Raw genomic sequence first — 18484 nt, forward strand, 5'->3', positions numbered from 1 at the left:
CATTGATAAGGATTTCAAAGTACATGTGGTGGATGAGGACTTCTTCCCAAATAACTCTGTTCAAATAGAGCAAATGAATAAGTTTCCTCCAAAATACATAAGAGACCCATACCTCAATACAGTACCACATGGAACTTTATGAAGGAAAAACAACTCTGCTCTCTGTAGGGATCAATATATCTACAAAAAGACTGAAGCTTGCTTTGACCTCTCTAATTCACACACAAATTTTAATTGAGCTGAATTTTATTGAGAGGAGTGTTGTTGAAAGCTGTAGTTATTGTGGTCCAAAAAGAGGAATAGAAATAAATTAGGTCCCATATTGACTTTGTAGTTCTCCACTTGTCTTATAAAATCCTTGCATTTCTCTCCTGCAGTGTTATCTAAATCAAAGTGAGGCAAACATCTTTCCTACCATACTTACATTAGATATATAGATGTGTAAATGCTTGTTGGTTTGGTTTCCTCCTTTTAGGAGTTCCTTTTAGATTTTTTGGATGCTTTATGTTGTAGGTAATCTATAGTCTCTGTAAGTTGCTGTTGCATACTACATGTCACCCCTACTTGAGTTGTGTGGCATCGTCACTCTCTAGCATTATTTTGCATTTTCCTCCTGTGTCATCTTTAACAGCCATTTTAGCACAGACCATGACACTTCATGTTCCCACCCCCACCCCCGTTGTCTCTGTCTGTCTGTTTGTCTCTCCTCATTTTCTCTACCAACTACCAACTTCATTCCTCCAGTGAAATATGTTCTTATGTCTCATGTGGTCTTCATTTTCATCATTTCAGAAGGGTTATATAAATTCTTCACATCCAAATTTCATAGGTGGAAGCAAAGCAGTAGAGCTTGCAGTCCAGCAGTTACGATCTTCTCAGGTATATAGCACAATTTATGTGGAACTGAATTGTAGTTCTTACAGTGAAATTCTGGGATTTATGTCATTTCATTTTAGCGCCAAAATTTTTGAGGTTATGGTGTTTGCACCATTGATATACATATATATATTTTTCATATTATCCAGGATGGTACAGATGTTGAAAGTGTATCCACATTAGAGCAGGGCCTGAGATCTCGAGCAGTTCTTGCTAATTCAGTTGTGAAAGGTTCTTTGCCTAACCAGGTATACATATAACTCTTTTTGTTATGGAACCTACAGTGAAGAGAGAAAGAATGACAACAAAAGATGAGAACTCCTTGCAAAAGAAAGAAAACAGTGCAACTGGAGTAAAAACCAACACCAAAAAAGAACAAAAAAAAGAAGAGGGTAAATATGGCCTTTGAGATGCTCCAAGGTCGGGTACCTCTCTTGCTAGAAGAGTCAACTCTATTTGCCAATCTGTGAATACAAATGAAGGAAGAAACATCAAATCATCTAAAGCTTGCATTAGATGCCTCCACCTCCATGGTCCTTTACTCCTTGCAAACTCTAAGTTGATAATAATGGAAGAGTGAGCCCCCTAATGAAGAGCACTCTGCAATTCATCAGCATGGCTTGAAGCCATAATTACATTTTTGCATGGTCACTCTAGACATTGTTGTCTCTATATATCCAGTGTCTCTTAATAACATTAGTTGTCACTCATAAAGTCCATGGCTGCAACTTAAACAGGTTTAACCTGTCCAACCCCTAATCCAACCCAATTTTGGGCAGGGTTAGGTAACTTAATTTGTAATTTGAGTTGGGCTTATCTGAAAATGTCAACCTAAACAAAATTCAGGTGCAGGTTTCAGCAATCCCGAACCCATTTATTTATTATATAAAATTATGTGCATATAAACACTCTCTGATGGTTGCCTTGGAAATTTCTATGAAATGTCCTATAATCTTATGTGATGGACTTTTATTTTGTTTTTTAGTATAGTTACTAGGTTGATTGAGCAAAACGAATGTCATAGATTTTCATGTTGATTTTCAGACTGTTCCCGTTAAATGGATATTATAGTTTGACTTGTAAAAGATTCTAGTGAAATGGATGTTAGATGTAAATTGATGTGTGATAATTTAGTTTGGCAGGTTGATTTTCCTATTTTGAAATAATTTTTGAATGTATTTAGATAATCTATTCTCACATTTAGAAAATTGATGGTAATATCCTTGTTAATACATGTTAAATGCAAGTTGATAGTAGGCTGATTTAATGTGACTACAATTTAATGGCGAATTCTTTGCTAAAGAGATGTACAATTCAACTACTTGTTATTGGCTTAATTCAACCCTATTTTCATGGCTTGGCTTGCTCAATCCAACCAACCTAACCAAGATTGAAGTTGTATTTACTATCACAAGTCCAACCAAATTTCAACCCAAGCTTAGAGAAATGGGCTTGGATTGATCTCCGATTGGGAAACTAAGGATAGCTAATAGGCTGGGTTGGACTTCAGGCAAAAAAATTTCACGTTCTGGTGGAGGACAGGTTGACTGTTAACCTGGCTCAACCTGTGCAAGTTGAACCCTTAATAAAAAGGATTTCTTCTTTTTTCAAGATAGTTATGTTTTAATGTTTGCTTTACTGGTTAGATTGAATATGGTTGCTGCTTATAAAAATGTAAACCTATTATCACTATGGGTTATTTGATTAAAAGGGTGATTGAAAACCCAAAATTTGAAATTTAACCCTCCATCCTATTTTGGCCTCACTTGGACAAAAATGCCCTTATTATTTTCTTGTAAAAATAACCCTCTTTTTTAAACCCTACATGTAAAGACTTGAAATGTTAAAGGGCATTTATGTCAAAAATGGGTTATTTTTCAAGTAAAAACATGGGATGGGTTAGATTCACAAATTGAGGGATCATTCCATCCTTTTATCCAATTAATTCTATCATTTTTATTTACAAATGACAATGGATAACATCCTCTAAATTCAGGGGATGGAAGAAACTCTGAACAGAATAAGAAGAATGTAACTTTCTCATCCCATTGTTTTCATTTCTAAGAGAAGCAACACACACACACATGCCTTATTAGGTTCTTTCTTACAGTTGCAAACTCTTGAATTAAGCTTTTTAAACAATGGTGTTTTGATTAGATTATCATTTTAGTGATAGCTGTTCTAGCCTTATGCTTCCCAATGTTAATTGCTGAAAACAATTTATTAACTATTTTTGTATGCCTAATTCTATCTATGTGGCAATAACTATTAGCTTTAAGCTGATGTTCTTGATTGATAGTAATGACAGTGGCTCAGGATGTTGCCATGAAAGTAGAAATATGTATTTGAAGTTCTAGATATTTTGTCATTTATCTTATACTTGGCTTGTGACAGGGAAGTCATCCTCAGTCCATGAATGAAAGATCAGTGTCAGCTGGTAAACTCTTGTTTCTTGATTGCTTCTAAATCCACTCAAATTTGTCCAGTAAACCATCATGGATAATCCAGTTAACTGCTCATAATCATGCAGGATCGCTCGTCTTCTCTGTAAGGGCTGTAGTAGGAAGTCTCTTTACTGGAAATTTTTTATTTCTAGGAAGTTTAGACCATGTCTGGTACCATCCTCAAAGTTCAGTTTTCAAAGAACATAAAAAAGGGAACTAGTTCACAAGAGCCTGTATGGGAATTGTTTTTTATACTCAAAAACACGTCTGGTAATTTTTTTGACAGGAAACAGATTTTTGGGAAATAGTTATGAAAATTTTGAGAATAATTTTTTAGTCGTTATCACTAGTTTTTTAAGGACTGTTTAAAAAAAATAATTGTACAAAAATGGAGAATGATTGAAAGCAAAGCATTGCAGATAAAGATTATTTTTAAGAAATATTTGGAAATCTAAGTTCTCAAACAGATTTTTGTTCTAAAAAACATATAAGAAGTTTTATTTGATAGTGTTTGACTATTTCTTTCCCTGGAAAACTGTTGTAGGACTGTGGTGATAGTATAAGCTTTATACCACTTTGTTGTGCAATAATAGTAAAGTAAATTTACATACAAAGAGACATGGAGTTTATTATGGTTAGATTAATCATGCCTGCATTCACGGATTATAAAGAATCAATCTATTATAAGGCAGAGAAGATTATTCAATTTTTAAAGAACAGGAATCTTTCCTTGTTCTTTTGACTGTTGTGGTAGTAGAAGCTTTATACCACTCTGTTGTGCAATAATATAAAACATAAAGCAAGTTCACATACAAAGAGACACAAAGTTTAATGTGGTTAGGTAATGCCTACATTCACAGATTATAGAGAATCAATCATTATAACAAAGGCAATATTACAGGGAAAAGAGAAAACAAATACAATACCTAAGCCTTGAAACAATCTATGTTTCCTTCCTGTTAGTATGTACACACTTAACTTCAGCCTTGCTTTACCATATGTTTCTCAACTGTGCCAAAAGGAATTATCTAGCAATTAGCTGTTAAACTGACAGAAATTTGAGACTCTTTGGAAACAGATAGAGAATGGGATGTTAATAAATTAAAGTTACTTGTTTTATATGACTGTTCTTTGAATACAAGAAATGGGAGAAAGCATGCTGGGAATGAGTTTTCTGAAAACAAAATCAAACTCGGGGAAGAAATATCACTTTTATTTGAATTTCTTTTTTGTAATATACTAAGTTATATTATCAAGTCATTAGATGTTTGCAAACTTTTAGAGGATTTCCTATCTTTTACAATCTATTTAATTCTAATCTTGCTTCATTTTCTGTTTAAACACATAAAATGTGCTGCCACAGTTTCTTTATGGGTAAATGCCCTTTGATTGGCATATGTATGTAATATACTTATGTAAGAATGTAGTTAAAAAATTACCTACCTAAAATAGGTGGCATTTGCACCATGTGATGCTTTACAAAATTATTTATTTTCATTTTTGTCCCAAACAATTTTCTCATCTTAGAAATCATTTATTTGCTTGAAAAGTGTGGATGCCTCACAAACTTAAAAGTCCTCTTAGTTAGTTGAATTTTTTGTCCATAACTTCGAAACAGTATCATGGTCAACATATCATGATATTATTATTGTTGTTGACCTGATGTGGTTGTTATCTCTTGAATGAGCACTTAAAATAAAAAAAAATAATGGCTAAGATCTTGCTATGTTTGAAAGCAGTAAGAATTATCAAATAATTAACATTTAATTCTCCAAGTACTTGGATAAACCCCATAATAGTGTGTGACCTAAAAATTTTCTCAAATGAATTGTAAATTAATCAATTTGGAATACTTTAAGTTTTTTTTAGTACAGTGGCCCATATTCATAGGCATAACAGAACTTCCTGCAAATAAAAGCCATTTAAAAATCGCCTGAACCAGACTACTCGGTGGACTCAAAATGCACTTCTATAAAATTGGAAGGCATTTACTTCCTATAACCAATAGATATCTGATATCATAAATGTATTAATAGTAACTTTTGAAGGACTTATTGGAATGGTAACAAACTCAGAGTTTATCAGGAGAAAAAAGAAAGTATCAGTTTAGAAACCTTATTTACTCCATGTAAGCCATCCTTAGTAAGACCTGTGCTACCTTATTTTTTATGATAAGTAAAGAGTTATCCTACAAAAAAAAAAAAAAAAGAAAGAAAGAAAGAAAGAAAGATAGATCAAAGTCCTTGTAATGGCAACTTGCAACCAAAAAGAATCAAAAGAGCCAAAACCTTGAGGAGGTTGAGAAAGTTTGTGAATAAGGATCCATTCCATAACCTCCATTTCTCCATGAAAAGACACTCTTAGCCGAGAGGAGCTTTAACTTCAACAAAGTCATCTTGGCCTCTTCATTTTTCCTATTCCTTTCTTTTGAACTATTATGAAACATATATTGCAAAAGTCAGAATACTTTTAACAAAGTCATCTTGACCTCTTCATTTTTCCTATTCCTTTCTTTACAACTATTCTGAAACATATCATGTAGGAGTAAAGATATTTATGGAATCTTCCTGAATGCACAATTTCCAACTTCTAACTCAAGAATCCAAACCCTGGGATAGCCCAGTGGAGTGTAAAGAGAGTGAGAATTCCAAAGCAACTTGGTCATTAAGACTACGCTTTCCATAGCTTCTATCACATTCATGCACATGATGGGTCATTTGGTTCGCTAAGAGGAGAAAATTTTAAAATGCTCTCTTTTGTTTCTATGTATCAGGGGAGAAACCAAGAGGAATGGGGAAATTAGGTAAGGGAACTCCGATCCACCAAAACTATCCTCTCAGAAGTCAACAGTGAGGCATTTTGGAGTGGAAACTTAAATAGGCTATGGAGTACAATATATTTTGTTAGGATAGGCAATAATTTGTTGGAATAGGCATTTTTTTTTTAAAATTAGCTGTATATTTACAGCTGTATTATTCCCATTGATGCCTTCTGCAATGTATAGGATGTTAGGATATTTTTCCTAGTTTAGAGCTCTATAGGTCAACTAGTGTATTCTATATATCTTGTGATGTTTTTTTCTAAGTAATAGATCAGTTTTTTATAACTCTTTCACAAGTCTACATGGCATCATAGCCATTTAGGCTCTTGGATTTACAGGCAGCCTTCATTATTGTTCTATTTTAGGTGGAGTTAATAGCCACCATTTTGTGTCCTATTTCATAGCCTTCATCGTCGTTATCCTTTTCATTTATTTCTCAGTTCACAGCCTTTAGTCTTACTGTGAAATCTCCTTCTCATTCATTTCCTACTGTCATATTCCCCTTCAACCATGTTTGAAACACCTAAGCCCATCAACACCACTTCAGTAGTAGCTTCTCTCAGCGCCTTGAAAATCCTACCATTCAAATCGCCACGTCAAAACTAAATGGCAGCAACTTTATGGAGTGGTCTAATCCGTAAAAACTTCTCTGAGAAGCAAAGAGAAATTCAAATATGTTATTAGGACAAAAAGACCACCATTTGAAAGTGATCCTTAGTATGAGATTTGAGAGGCAGAAAACTTAATGGTAATGTCTTGGCTACTACACTCCATGCAACGTAAGATTAGTAAGACATATCTACTTCTTCCCATGGCTAAAGACATTTGTTAATAAGTCCTATTCCAAGGTTGGTTTGACCTCCTAAGTTTTTCAGATCAAGTGGCAGATTATGACTACCAAGTAAGGGACTTCCAAGTGTCATGGAATACTATAACTCTCTCAAAGGGTTATTGATGGAGTTAGATCTCTACCAAAACATGGAGATGAAATCTACTGTTGATTCAAAGAAGATGAGGGACATGTTGGAAATAGAATGAGTCTTTCCATTTTTGTTGGGACTTAATCCTGAATTAGATCAAACATGTGAAAGAATACTAGGAAAAGACCTTTTTCCTGATTTTAATGAAGCTTTTTCACACATTTGTGGGGAGGAAAGCTGCAAAGAATTGATGGGCAACAAAACTGAAAATTGTGAAAGTCTCACAACAGAAAATTCTGCTCTAGCAATGATCAAACAAAACCAAATTGTAAGTGACAACAAGAAACTAGTGGACACAGATAAAATGTGGTGTGACTATTGCAACAAATCAAGACACACAAGAGCCATGTGTTGGAAGCTACATGGAAAGCCTCAAAACCAGAAACAAATTGGCAACAAAGGAGGAAATCAACCTACTAGATTAGGACAAGGCAATCACACAACCATTGTTAAAGAAAAATTAGCACAGATGGGATTTAATAAATCTGATATTGAGAGGCTGAAACAATTGTTGAACGAGTTGGAGAATTCTAATGCAAACTCCTCATCATATTCAGGTTCGTGTTCCATGGCTCAATCGGGTTGTTATTTTTAGGATCATTTGGGGAAGACGATTGGGCATGGTAAGCTAAAAGATGGACTGTACTACTTGGAGACCATTGCAGAAGTGGAGGTAAAGAGTCTCAATGCCTAGTTTCAGCCCACAAAACTGGTTTGGACCAAATCGTTCTTTGGCATAACCGTTTAGGACACCCCCCTCCCTTTACCTTTGTTAAAAAGGTTGTTTTCTCTCATTTGAGAAAATAAATATTAGCAAGTTCCATTGTGAATCATGTACTCTTGCTAAACATCATTGCTTGAGATTTTCAATAAAAGAGATTCAATTTGTTTCCCCATTCAGTTTAATTTGTTTAGATGTTTGGGGCCTATCCCGTGTTAACCAATATTTCTAGTGCTCATTATTATTTTTATAGACAATTGCACTAGGACCACCAGGGTTTATCTCATGAAGTTAGAGTCTAAAGTGCTCTTAATTTTTTCTGTATTTCACAAATTTGTTAACACTCAATTTGGAGCCAAAATTCAAACAGACAAAGAATATTTCAATTAGGAATTGATGAATTACTTGAGCAATGAAGGCATTCTACATCAATCAACATGTGTTGATACCTCACAACAGAATGGAATGACTAAAAGAAAAAACAGACATCTTTTAGAGGCAGCTCGTGCTTTCTTATTCCAAATGAAAGTGTTGAAACACTACTGAGGTGATGCTATACTAATAGTTGCATACCTGATCAATAGAATGCCAACAAAAGTCCTAGAAAACCAAGCACTAGTGAAGAAACTCATGACACTATTTCCCAACTTTTAAGGAGTAGTCGCTTTACCACCAAAGGTCTTCAGATGCGTATCCTATTTTCATATCCATGGCCAATTACGTGGAAAGTTGGATCCTAGAGTTGTGAAGATTGTGTTCTTAGGGTACTCCCCCACAAAGAAAGGCTACAAGTGCTATCACCCTCCTACGAAGAAGCATTATATCACTATGGATGTGACTTTTGTAAAGAATCAACAATACCTTAATAACACCTATCTTTAGGGGGAGAATATATCAAGATTGGAAGATAGGTGGGATTCGGATGTGGAAAAAGAATTGAAAGAAGGAACAAATATCATTGCTGCTGAAAAGAATGATGTAGTTGCTGCTGAAATTATTGCTGAAATGAATGATATAGTGGCTAAAATTGTAGATAAAGATGATGGGAATAGAATGGTCGTCCATCCAAGTTGGAGAGATAATCCCAGAAATCCTTCCTATAATCAATCAAATAGTGTTTCACCAACAATACCTGCTGAAACTTCTTCTAATGCTCTGACAAATGATGAAACCATGGCGGAGAGACCTAAGACTCCAATTTTCAATGTGTACCCCAGGAAGAAAAGATCCATCATTACTTCTCCAACTCCAATTGTCAACCTTGAAATAAGTAATGAAAATAACGATAAACTTTTACCTTTATACTCCTCTCACAAGTTGTCTCAACAAATACCCACAATTGTTCAAGAAGCCTTAAACTCAAAACCATGGAAAGATGCCATGAATGAGGAGGTAATAGTATCGAAAAAAAACCAGACTTAGGAGATTGTTGATTTAGTAGAAGGAAACACACCCATGGATTGAAAATGGATCTTCACCATGAAGTACAAATCTGATGGATTAAAGGAAAGATGCAAGGCAATACTTATTGTCAAATGGTACACTCAAACTTATGGTATAGATCACCACGAGACATTTGCACTAGTGGCAAAGATGAATACCATTTCTTTGGTTGTCATTAAGGATTGATCTCTATATCAATTTGATGTGAAGAATGCATTCCTTCATGGAGATTTAGAAGAAGAGGTTTATATGGAGATACCACTAGGATGCGAGAAGAGAGGACAAAAAAACAAGGTATGTAGATTGAAAAAATCCCTCAATGGACTAAAACAATCACCTAGAGCATGGTTTGGGAGATTTACCAAGTCTATGCTTGATAGAGGCTATTCCCAAAGTCAAGGTGATCACACCTTATTCATAAAACTATCCTCAATTGGGAGAGTTACTATCTTAATTGTGTATGTGGATGATATTATTGTGACTGGTGATGACAATGAGGAGATGTTAGGATTGAAGGTCTATTTGGTAAAAAAATTTGAAATTAAAGACCTTGGAAGTTTAAGATATTTTCTAGAAATTGAAGTAGTCAGATCTCAACAAAAATTTTTTATCTCCCAATAAAAGTACACTCAAGATCTCCTTCAAGAAACAGGTATGGCTAGTTGCAAACCTATTGATACTCCAATAGAGGCTAATCACCAGTTAGGAGAAAAATAAGAGAAGGAAGAACCAACTGATCGAGGTATTTATTAGAGAATGGGTGGGAAGCTTATTTACCTATCACACACAAGATCGAATATAACTTATGTTGTAAGTGTGGTAAGTCAGTTTATGCATGCTCCTCTTAGGCCACATCTTGAAGCTATTTACAGAATTGTTAGATACTTGAAAGGAACTCTAGGGAAACAACTCTTGTTTCAGAAAGGTGACGAGTTTAAGTTAGAAGCTTATACAAATGTTGATTGGACTGGTTCTATGACAGACAAAAGATCGATTGTGGGGTATTGCACCTTCTTAGGAGGGAATTTGGTCACTTAGAGAAGCAAGAAACAATCGGTGATGGCTTGTTCTAGTGCATAGGCAGAGTTTATGGCAATGACGCAAGGGATATGCGAATTGCTTTGGCTGAAGATAATACCCTCAGATTTGAAAGTGAAAGTGAAGAGTCCAATGATGCTTTATTGCGACAATAAAACAACTATAAATATAACATATAATCCAGTTCAACATGACATGACCAAATATGTGGAAATTGAAAGGCATTTTTATAAAAGAAAATCTTGACTATAGACAAGTTTGTACTCCATATGTTTCACCCTCCAACCAGCTTGCAAATGTGCTCACAAAAGGATTGTCCAATGAAAACTTTCAACAGATAATTAACAAGCATGGAATGCGAAATATCTTTGCATCAACTTAAGGGGGAGTGTTAGAATAGACAATAATTTGTTGGAATAAGCATTTTTTTTCTGTAAATTAGTTGTATATTTAGAGTTGTATTATTCCCATTGATGTGTTTTGCTACTATAGGATATTAGGATATTTTTCCTAGTTTAGAGCTCTATAGGTCAACTAGTGTATTCTATATATCTTGTAATTTTTTTTTTCTAAGTAGCAGATCAGTTTTTAAATAACTCTTTCACAAGTCTACATATTTTATAGGTGTAAGTATTTTTGGAAGCGCAGGGCCCATCCTTTCTAAAAATCAGTCAAAAGGAATTCTGGAAAATATAAAATGTGATTATGGTTAATAGTAAAGAAATACATAAATAAATAACAATGATCTTAAAGAACTTGAATGATTTGGCCATTTCCTAATGCATGAAGTGAGATAAAATGAGGATTTAATCATACTGGAGGACAAGCAGTAGAATTAAAATATATGTTCTTTTGTTGCTTGATGTGCATGCCGAATTATGTCAACTCAATGTTCCTTTTCAAGGAAAATTTTTGAACTGATGCTTTGGCTTTGTTACTTTAACTGGATGCTGCTTAGCACCACAACTTTTAGGCATTTCTACCACTAACATGACTTTCTACTCTCTAAACTCATCTAAATTCTTCACTTCCAAGTCATCAATTATTATTTGTTTGCCAGCATAACTTGATGATCATGGACTTTTGATCCTGTCCATCGCATATTATGCTTGGTTTGTTAAGTCAGACAACACTCTTGAGTAGGCTATGCTCTAGAATCTTGGAGTGTGACATATATGTATCATGAGCCAGTTCATGTTTATATTTTTCGACAGCATGCATTTGTTTGTTTTTATTTATTTATTAGTTTTCAATTTTCATTGAGGTAGTTTGCCAACTTCCAATCTAATTTGGTATAGAATATTGTGGAAATTGCTGGGGAACCTCCTAAATTTCTTAGATATTAAACCGTGCGTATGACATGCAAATAGGATAGGTTGTAGTAAAATTTTCATAAATTAAGTGCTTTTGAATGGTATATAGATAAAAGGTGGCTGTGGCCACTCACACTTTGGGCCAAGCAGTTTCTGCACAGAAACATAAGCTGAGATTATTAATTATATAAGTCACAAACTGTTGCTTGCAATTTTACAGGTAATGCATACTCGAGAACTTGGGGAATTTCATCAATAATTGGGAAGTGGGCATCACCTAATGATCGTTCAGCTAACACAGCTCTTGGTGAAACATTTCATGATATGGAGCTGTTGCCCTCTATGATACAATTGAGAGACGTAATTGTGTTAGGATGGATATTATTTCTTCATTTTTAATTTGTGATCTTACTTCTCTATTGCCTGATTCAAATCTGTCTCCTTTTGGCATCAGCCTCCACCCATCTTAAAGCCACTAGAAACACAAACAGAGCGTGAAGCAGTGGAAGTAATAGTAACCAAATTACTCCTGAGGTCTTATTATGACATTGTTAGAAAGAACGTTCAAGACTTCGTTCCTAAAGCTATAATGCATTTTCTGGTATGTTAATAAGCCTGTCTCTCTTTCGTTCTGCATTTCTTAAACTTTATATTTGGATAACTCCCTCTTTAGCTCTAAAATTTAGTTTTATTTATTTATTTTCCACTTTTGTTCCTTTCATCTAGGTCAATCATACAAAAAGGGACCTGCTTAATGCCTTTGTACAAAAACTATACAGGTATGAATATGGTACAAAATAGAAATCTTTGATTATCAATTCTATCCAGCATGAGCACATATAAAAGTTCATTTCCTTTTGGAGGTCCTCAATGCTAATTCTCATAAAATTATTCTTGAAATGTAATGATGCCAGTATATAAATTTGGCTGCTATAATTTTAAGGTTTAAATAGGATGGCTTTCTGTGTTCATAGTTGTGTGGAGATCTCCATCATAATGAAATTCTAACTTCTTAATTAGCCTTATTCTCTAGTTTATTTGTTTGTTTGTTTGTTTGGTAAGTAAATTTTTTATCCCCAATGAGAGTTGGACCTGGAACTTCTCACAACCCTCTCCAATCTTTTACCAGTTTGTGACTACACCGAACATTTATCTGCACATAGTGTGTATTTATCAGATCCACTTTTATTCATTACATATGCTGCATTCCAAGTTAGAATGAAAATAAGTTAGGTTATTTCATTTGGAGATGACTTTCCTCAAGTCATCAACATTAGTAATTTCTTTTCAAGTATGTATGCATGAATCTATCCCTTAAATTACCTTATATATAAGAACAACCTGCTGCATTTCTAGTAATTTCTAGTGTTGGTTCCTAACAAAGGTGGTCCCAAGGACTTGAAAGATTTTAGGTCTGTTAATCTGGTGGGCTGGTTGTGCAAGGCATTCACTAAGGTTCGTGCCAATAGGCTGAGAAAGGAGGTACTGTGACTGGAAGAGTAGTTCCCAAGTTTCAGAATCTCTTTATAGAGGGAAGACAAATTCTTGACATGGCTCTTATTGCTAGAGGCTATTGACTTTGTGCAGAGGAGCACTTCTAGTGGTGTTATATGCAAATTAGACATTAAGAAGGCTTACGATCACGTTCATTGGGGGTTCTTGCTAGCTATTATGGTTAAGATGGGCTTTGGCCAAAAGTGGATTAGATGGATGTAATGGTGCATTTCTACAGCAAATTTCTTTGTCCTTGTAAGTAGTACCCTATCCAGTTTCTTCCAAAATTTTAGAGGATTAAGACAAGGAGATCTTCTCTCTTCCTATTTGTTTGTGATAGCAATGGAGGCCCTCAGTTGCTTGATGTAGAGAGCTAGAGAGGGGGTCTTCTTGTTGGTATGAAGGGTCAAGGTGAGGGAGGAAGAGGACATGGAGGTCTAACATTTGTTTGCTGATGATACCCTTGTCTTTTGGTAGGGTTCTCACTCTCAAATGGTCTATTTAAATTAGCTTCTTATGTGGTTTGAAGCTATCTCTAAGAAATCAGTGTAGTAGTATGAAACTTCATGATCAGGGTTTTTTTTTATTGAATTCATGAATCATGTTAGTTTTTCCTAGCTACCTTGTTGAGTAGTAGGCTTTTGGATTGTTCAACTAATTTACTGTTTAGAATCAGTGTCAAATTAACTCAACTGATTGGACTGTAACAACGTGATATGGTGAAATTTTCTGTTTGCTTTATCTTTTCATTTATTCTGATTCTGTAGCCCATCCAGTGGGAAACCGGATCTTTTCATTTGTTCTTATTCTGTGGCCCATCCAGTAAAGAAACTAAGATAGCTAGTATGAACTACAGCTATAAAACACCCTCTATACACTGCATGAACCTGTTAGTTGTACAATTAAGCATGTGCTCCCTGGTGTATATGCAGAGAGAACCTCTTCAAAGAGATGTTGCGGGAGCAGGATGATGTTATCCTAAAAAGAAAGCGGAGCCAAGAAATGTTCTGCGTTCTGCAGCAAGCTATTCAGGTTAGTAAAGAACTTCAGTCCATTAACATCACTGAATTTTTATGTTCAGGAAAAAGGCTATGTTTCTACCAAACTTATTTCCAGGAAGAAAACTCGGATTTCACTGGGCAACCTGTTAAATAAGTTGCTTCCTTTGTTGACTCATACACACAACGTGGGCATGAGCATTTTTTTGGGTATATTTTGATAAATTAAGTAATAAATAAATACATAAATAGTTAAAAGCAAATGAAAAAAGGGGAGGGGGATGTGGTTTGTTGAGAATGAATGCTGGTTTACATGTATGGAAACTTTTATCCTGAATTTTGTATATGAGACTTATTATAAGATAATATGATTCTTAACAAATAGGAAACTAATACAAATACTAACACGAGTTAATAGAAAAAGTAGTACTTTAGTCAAAAAATAAAAATAAATGTGAGAATAGATTGAGTTTGAAACTATTTGTCAAATTAATGCTTTTTGGCCACATGGACAAGAGCTGTTGTTTATTTATTTATTTATTTATTTATTTATTTTTCAATCATAAAATTGCAATTACTGTTATTGGTTTGAATGTAAAGTTCAATAAAGCTTCAAACCAATGTTGGCAATATTGATTTTTAGTATATTAAATAAACCACAGTTGTCAATGCTGGTTCTAGGGTATTTTTTAATAAATTTTAAAACCACTATTGACAATGTTAGTTTTAGCATATCAAGTAAAACCACAGTTGCCAATATTGGTTGTGTAGTAACTTTGAAATTGGCTTAAAACCACCCTTACCAATGTTGGTTCTAGCACATATATAGTAAAACAATAGTTTTTAGTGTTTGTTTTAGAGAAATTTTAAAATTGGCTTAAAAACACAGTTGCCAATGTTTGTTCTAGCACATATCAAGTGAAACCACAGTTGTCAGTGTCATTTTAGAGAAATTTTGAAATTGGCTTAAAAATAGTTGCTGCTAAATGGTTTTAAGCCAATTTCAAAAATGCTTTTAAACTAAAATTATCAATTGGTGATAAAACCAACATTGCCAAAGCTGGTTTTAAGTTTTATTTGAAAAAAAAACTAGAACCAATGTTGATAAATGCTTTTGGTCTATATACTAAGACCAATGTTAGCAATGTTGGTTTACATGAAAATCAACAATGGTAACCGTGATTTTATGGCAATAAAACAACCAAAAAAAAATTCTATCCACATGACCTAGAAACATTAGTTTGACAATTACAAAAGAAAAATAACTTTCTCTTGCTTCAAACTCAATGTTAAGAAAAATGATTTTCTCATATATGATTTATGATAGAAAATATAGAAGAAAATCAAACTATAATTAAAATTAGTTAGAAACTTATCCATTTTCAAATTATTTAATTTTTATATGGAAGATGAAAATTGAGTGAAGTAAGTTTGAAGAAATATGAAAAAAATAATTTATTACTTAAATTTTTTTTCTTTCATTCTTTCTTTTTACATATTTTTCCTCTCTATTTTTTCCTCACATTTTCTATCAAATTTTCCAAGAGCCAAACATATAGGGTAAAGGAAAATGTTGGTGATAATAAAGGGGGATTTTTTTTATTATATTCAATTACCACTTGCCACCATGTCATCAAGTAGTAAAATTAGTGATAAAAGTGATAGTGCAAGTTACACTGTCTAATCCTAAATAATACATATCTTCTCTTGAAGATAGCTAATTCAGCATAACTAATGACTATCTCAAAATTGTCATTGAATCAATTTAAAAACTAAAACCAACATAATATATGCTCTTAAGGCCTAACTCAAGTGGTAAAGGGATGGGGAGGGTTTGTGGGAGACTCCAGGTTCAAGTTCCAATGGGGATAAAAATTAATCTATGAAAAAAAAAGGAAAAAAGAAAAGAAACAACATAATCTATAGCAATTTCCCCCTTTAATAACTGTCGTAGGCTTCAATGGCTAAAATTTGGTGTCTTAGCAAAAAATTTAGTAAATCTTCAACTGATATCGATATCCCTCTTACCACGTCATCATGACCATCTTTATGACCTTCCTTTCACCAAAATTCTTCTATAAGTTCTTTAGGAAAAAATAAAAAGAAAAATTGGTGAGTAGTAGACAACTTGCTACTATGTTTTTATTTCACCAAGGATCTTAACTGGTTAAATGAGTTATCTTCTTCATCTTTGTTGACTCTTTTCATTTTAAATTATTGCTTCTAGTTAAGGTATTTGGAACCACTTCACAGAGGCGGGTCAATCCAACAATAGTAATACAAATTTATGCTCAAGAGGCTTGGACATTGGCTTGAATTCTTTGCTTAAGGTTTCTGATACATAGTGGTTACTTCTAGGGAAACCTTCCTCACATATACTTCTTTCTCTGATTTCCCTGATTTAATTATGCATGACTTATTTATAAAACTGCATTAAGTTGGGTAATATTACTCCTATTGAATGGAAAAATAATCTATCAAACCTAAATGACACTTGTCTGTTCAAGAGAACTAAGGGTGCGTTTGGTAGTGATTCTTAGAAATATTTGCAGTCTTTTTAACGCTTGAAAATTTTTATATTTCAAGTATTAGAAATGCTAAAAACACTTTTAAGAATCACTGTCAAACATACTCTAAATACTCAAAACTAATCTGCCTATTATTCCTAAAATATGTCAACTATAAATAGTTTTAAAAATCTGAAACAGACATCATCCAACAGGAAGGGCCACAAATGCTTGACCAGCTGTTTACAGAGCATTTTCTCCCTCTTGATGCATAATGTTTCCTATAGAATCGCATAGAGAAGCCTTACAAAACACTCATTATTGCTGCGTGAATGTTTCATGGCATCTTATTCCACTAGACTTTCACTTTTTGTTGTTATTCAAAAACCTGAACTGGTTGTTTTTGTGATAGGCAATTGATGAGGTTGATTCTGAAATGTCATCCCCAAATTCAAATTCAAGCTTCAGTGCTGATACAACCATGCGATTGCCAAGAACCCCGAGTCATCATTCCCATGTCTAGCGAGCATCCAACAGAGACACCAGGTCATCTTACATATAACAACATATCATCCTCCCCAAATCCTTGAGATCCCACACTATTCCATTCCTGAAAGCAGACATTACCTAGCAATACATATAGTGGACTCCACAAGGTATTTATAGAGTTTCAATTTCTACACAGAAATTTCATGTAGTGGAAAAGTTTAAGGAAGAAAACAAAGTTTATTTTTGTTGAAGAGTATGGAAATGCTGTATTTGCAATTCTGTATATGTTCTAGGTGTTTAGTTTCTTCCATGAAGAAATGCTTTTCATACATAAATAAGCTACGAGTTGAACATGCAGATAGATATTGAAGTCCAAGACTTTTGAGCCAAACATGGTCTAACTTTTTATAAAATAAAATTTGATAACTCTTGATTCCTCTTTTCACTCTGTTTTTATGTTCCTGCTCTTACTATGACAGTGAATTTTGTCTCTTTTTTTTTTTACCTTCTTTTTAGTGAAAAATACTTTTGCCTATTCCAAGTATATGCTTTTTATTTCATTTATTTATTAGAGGCAAACATATTGAGAGCAAATATATATGTTTGTTTGGTTCCATATATATATATGAAATTCAATTTTAAAATTCTAAGAGAACAAAATAGAAAAAATTTGTTTTTACACACATGTAAAAATAATTACAAAATAGAAAACCTCTAAAAATAATTGATGAAAAGTGTACTTAGGATGGCATAAGTGATATTTGAATGTTGGTTAAAGGTGTACTTATGATGGTCAAAGGTAGTACTTGAATAGTCAAAGGTATTACTTTGACCAATAAGTGTATAAAATGTTAATTATTTTTACATAACGACTTAAATTTTTTATTTTATAAATAGAAGTTTCTATTTTATGATTTTTATTTTTCATATGAGTATGAAAACAAACTTTTCCCATTAAAAAAAGAAAAAGAAAAAAATAACAGGCATGTGTCATATCTTGCTAGTTAGCATTTTTAGTTTTATTTAAATAGATAGAAAATTCTTGGTTTAAAAATTGATATTTTTAATTTAAAATAAAGAAATGATATATATATATATATATATATATATATATATATATATATATATATATTTTTTTTTTAAAACAAAAAAAAAAAGGCTACATGACATCTATGATGTCAATATCTCTCTTACATTACACAAATATATTGGGGAAAGTTGTGCTTTGAGCTTCCCATCCCAACATAATAACATTTTCAAAACTCAACAATGGGAAATATGAGAATCAACTTTTAATATGAAAAGTTTTATCATTTTTGTGCACTCTGAGTTGGCTCCATCTTTTGTGCCCAAATTGTCT

At 33.5% G+C, this 18484-nt stretch overlaps 1 pseudogene; it reads left to right on the forward strand.

Moving 5' to 3' along the window:
- LOC100264530 (dynamin-related protein 3A-like) overlaps positions 1–17569 on the forward strand; it is a 75133-nt pseudogene extending 57564 nt beyond the window's left edge.
- Positions 17570–18484: the final 915 nt, after the last annotated feature.

The sequence above is a fragment of the Vitis vinifera genome, chromosome 4 (assembly GCF_030704535.1).
Source record: "Vitis vinifera cultivar Pinot Noir 40024 chromosome 4, ASM3070453v1".
NCBI lineage: Eukaryota > Viridiplantae > Streptophyta > Magnoliopsida > Vitales > Vitaceae > Vitis > Vitis vinifera.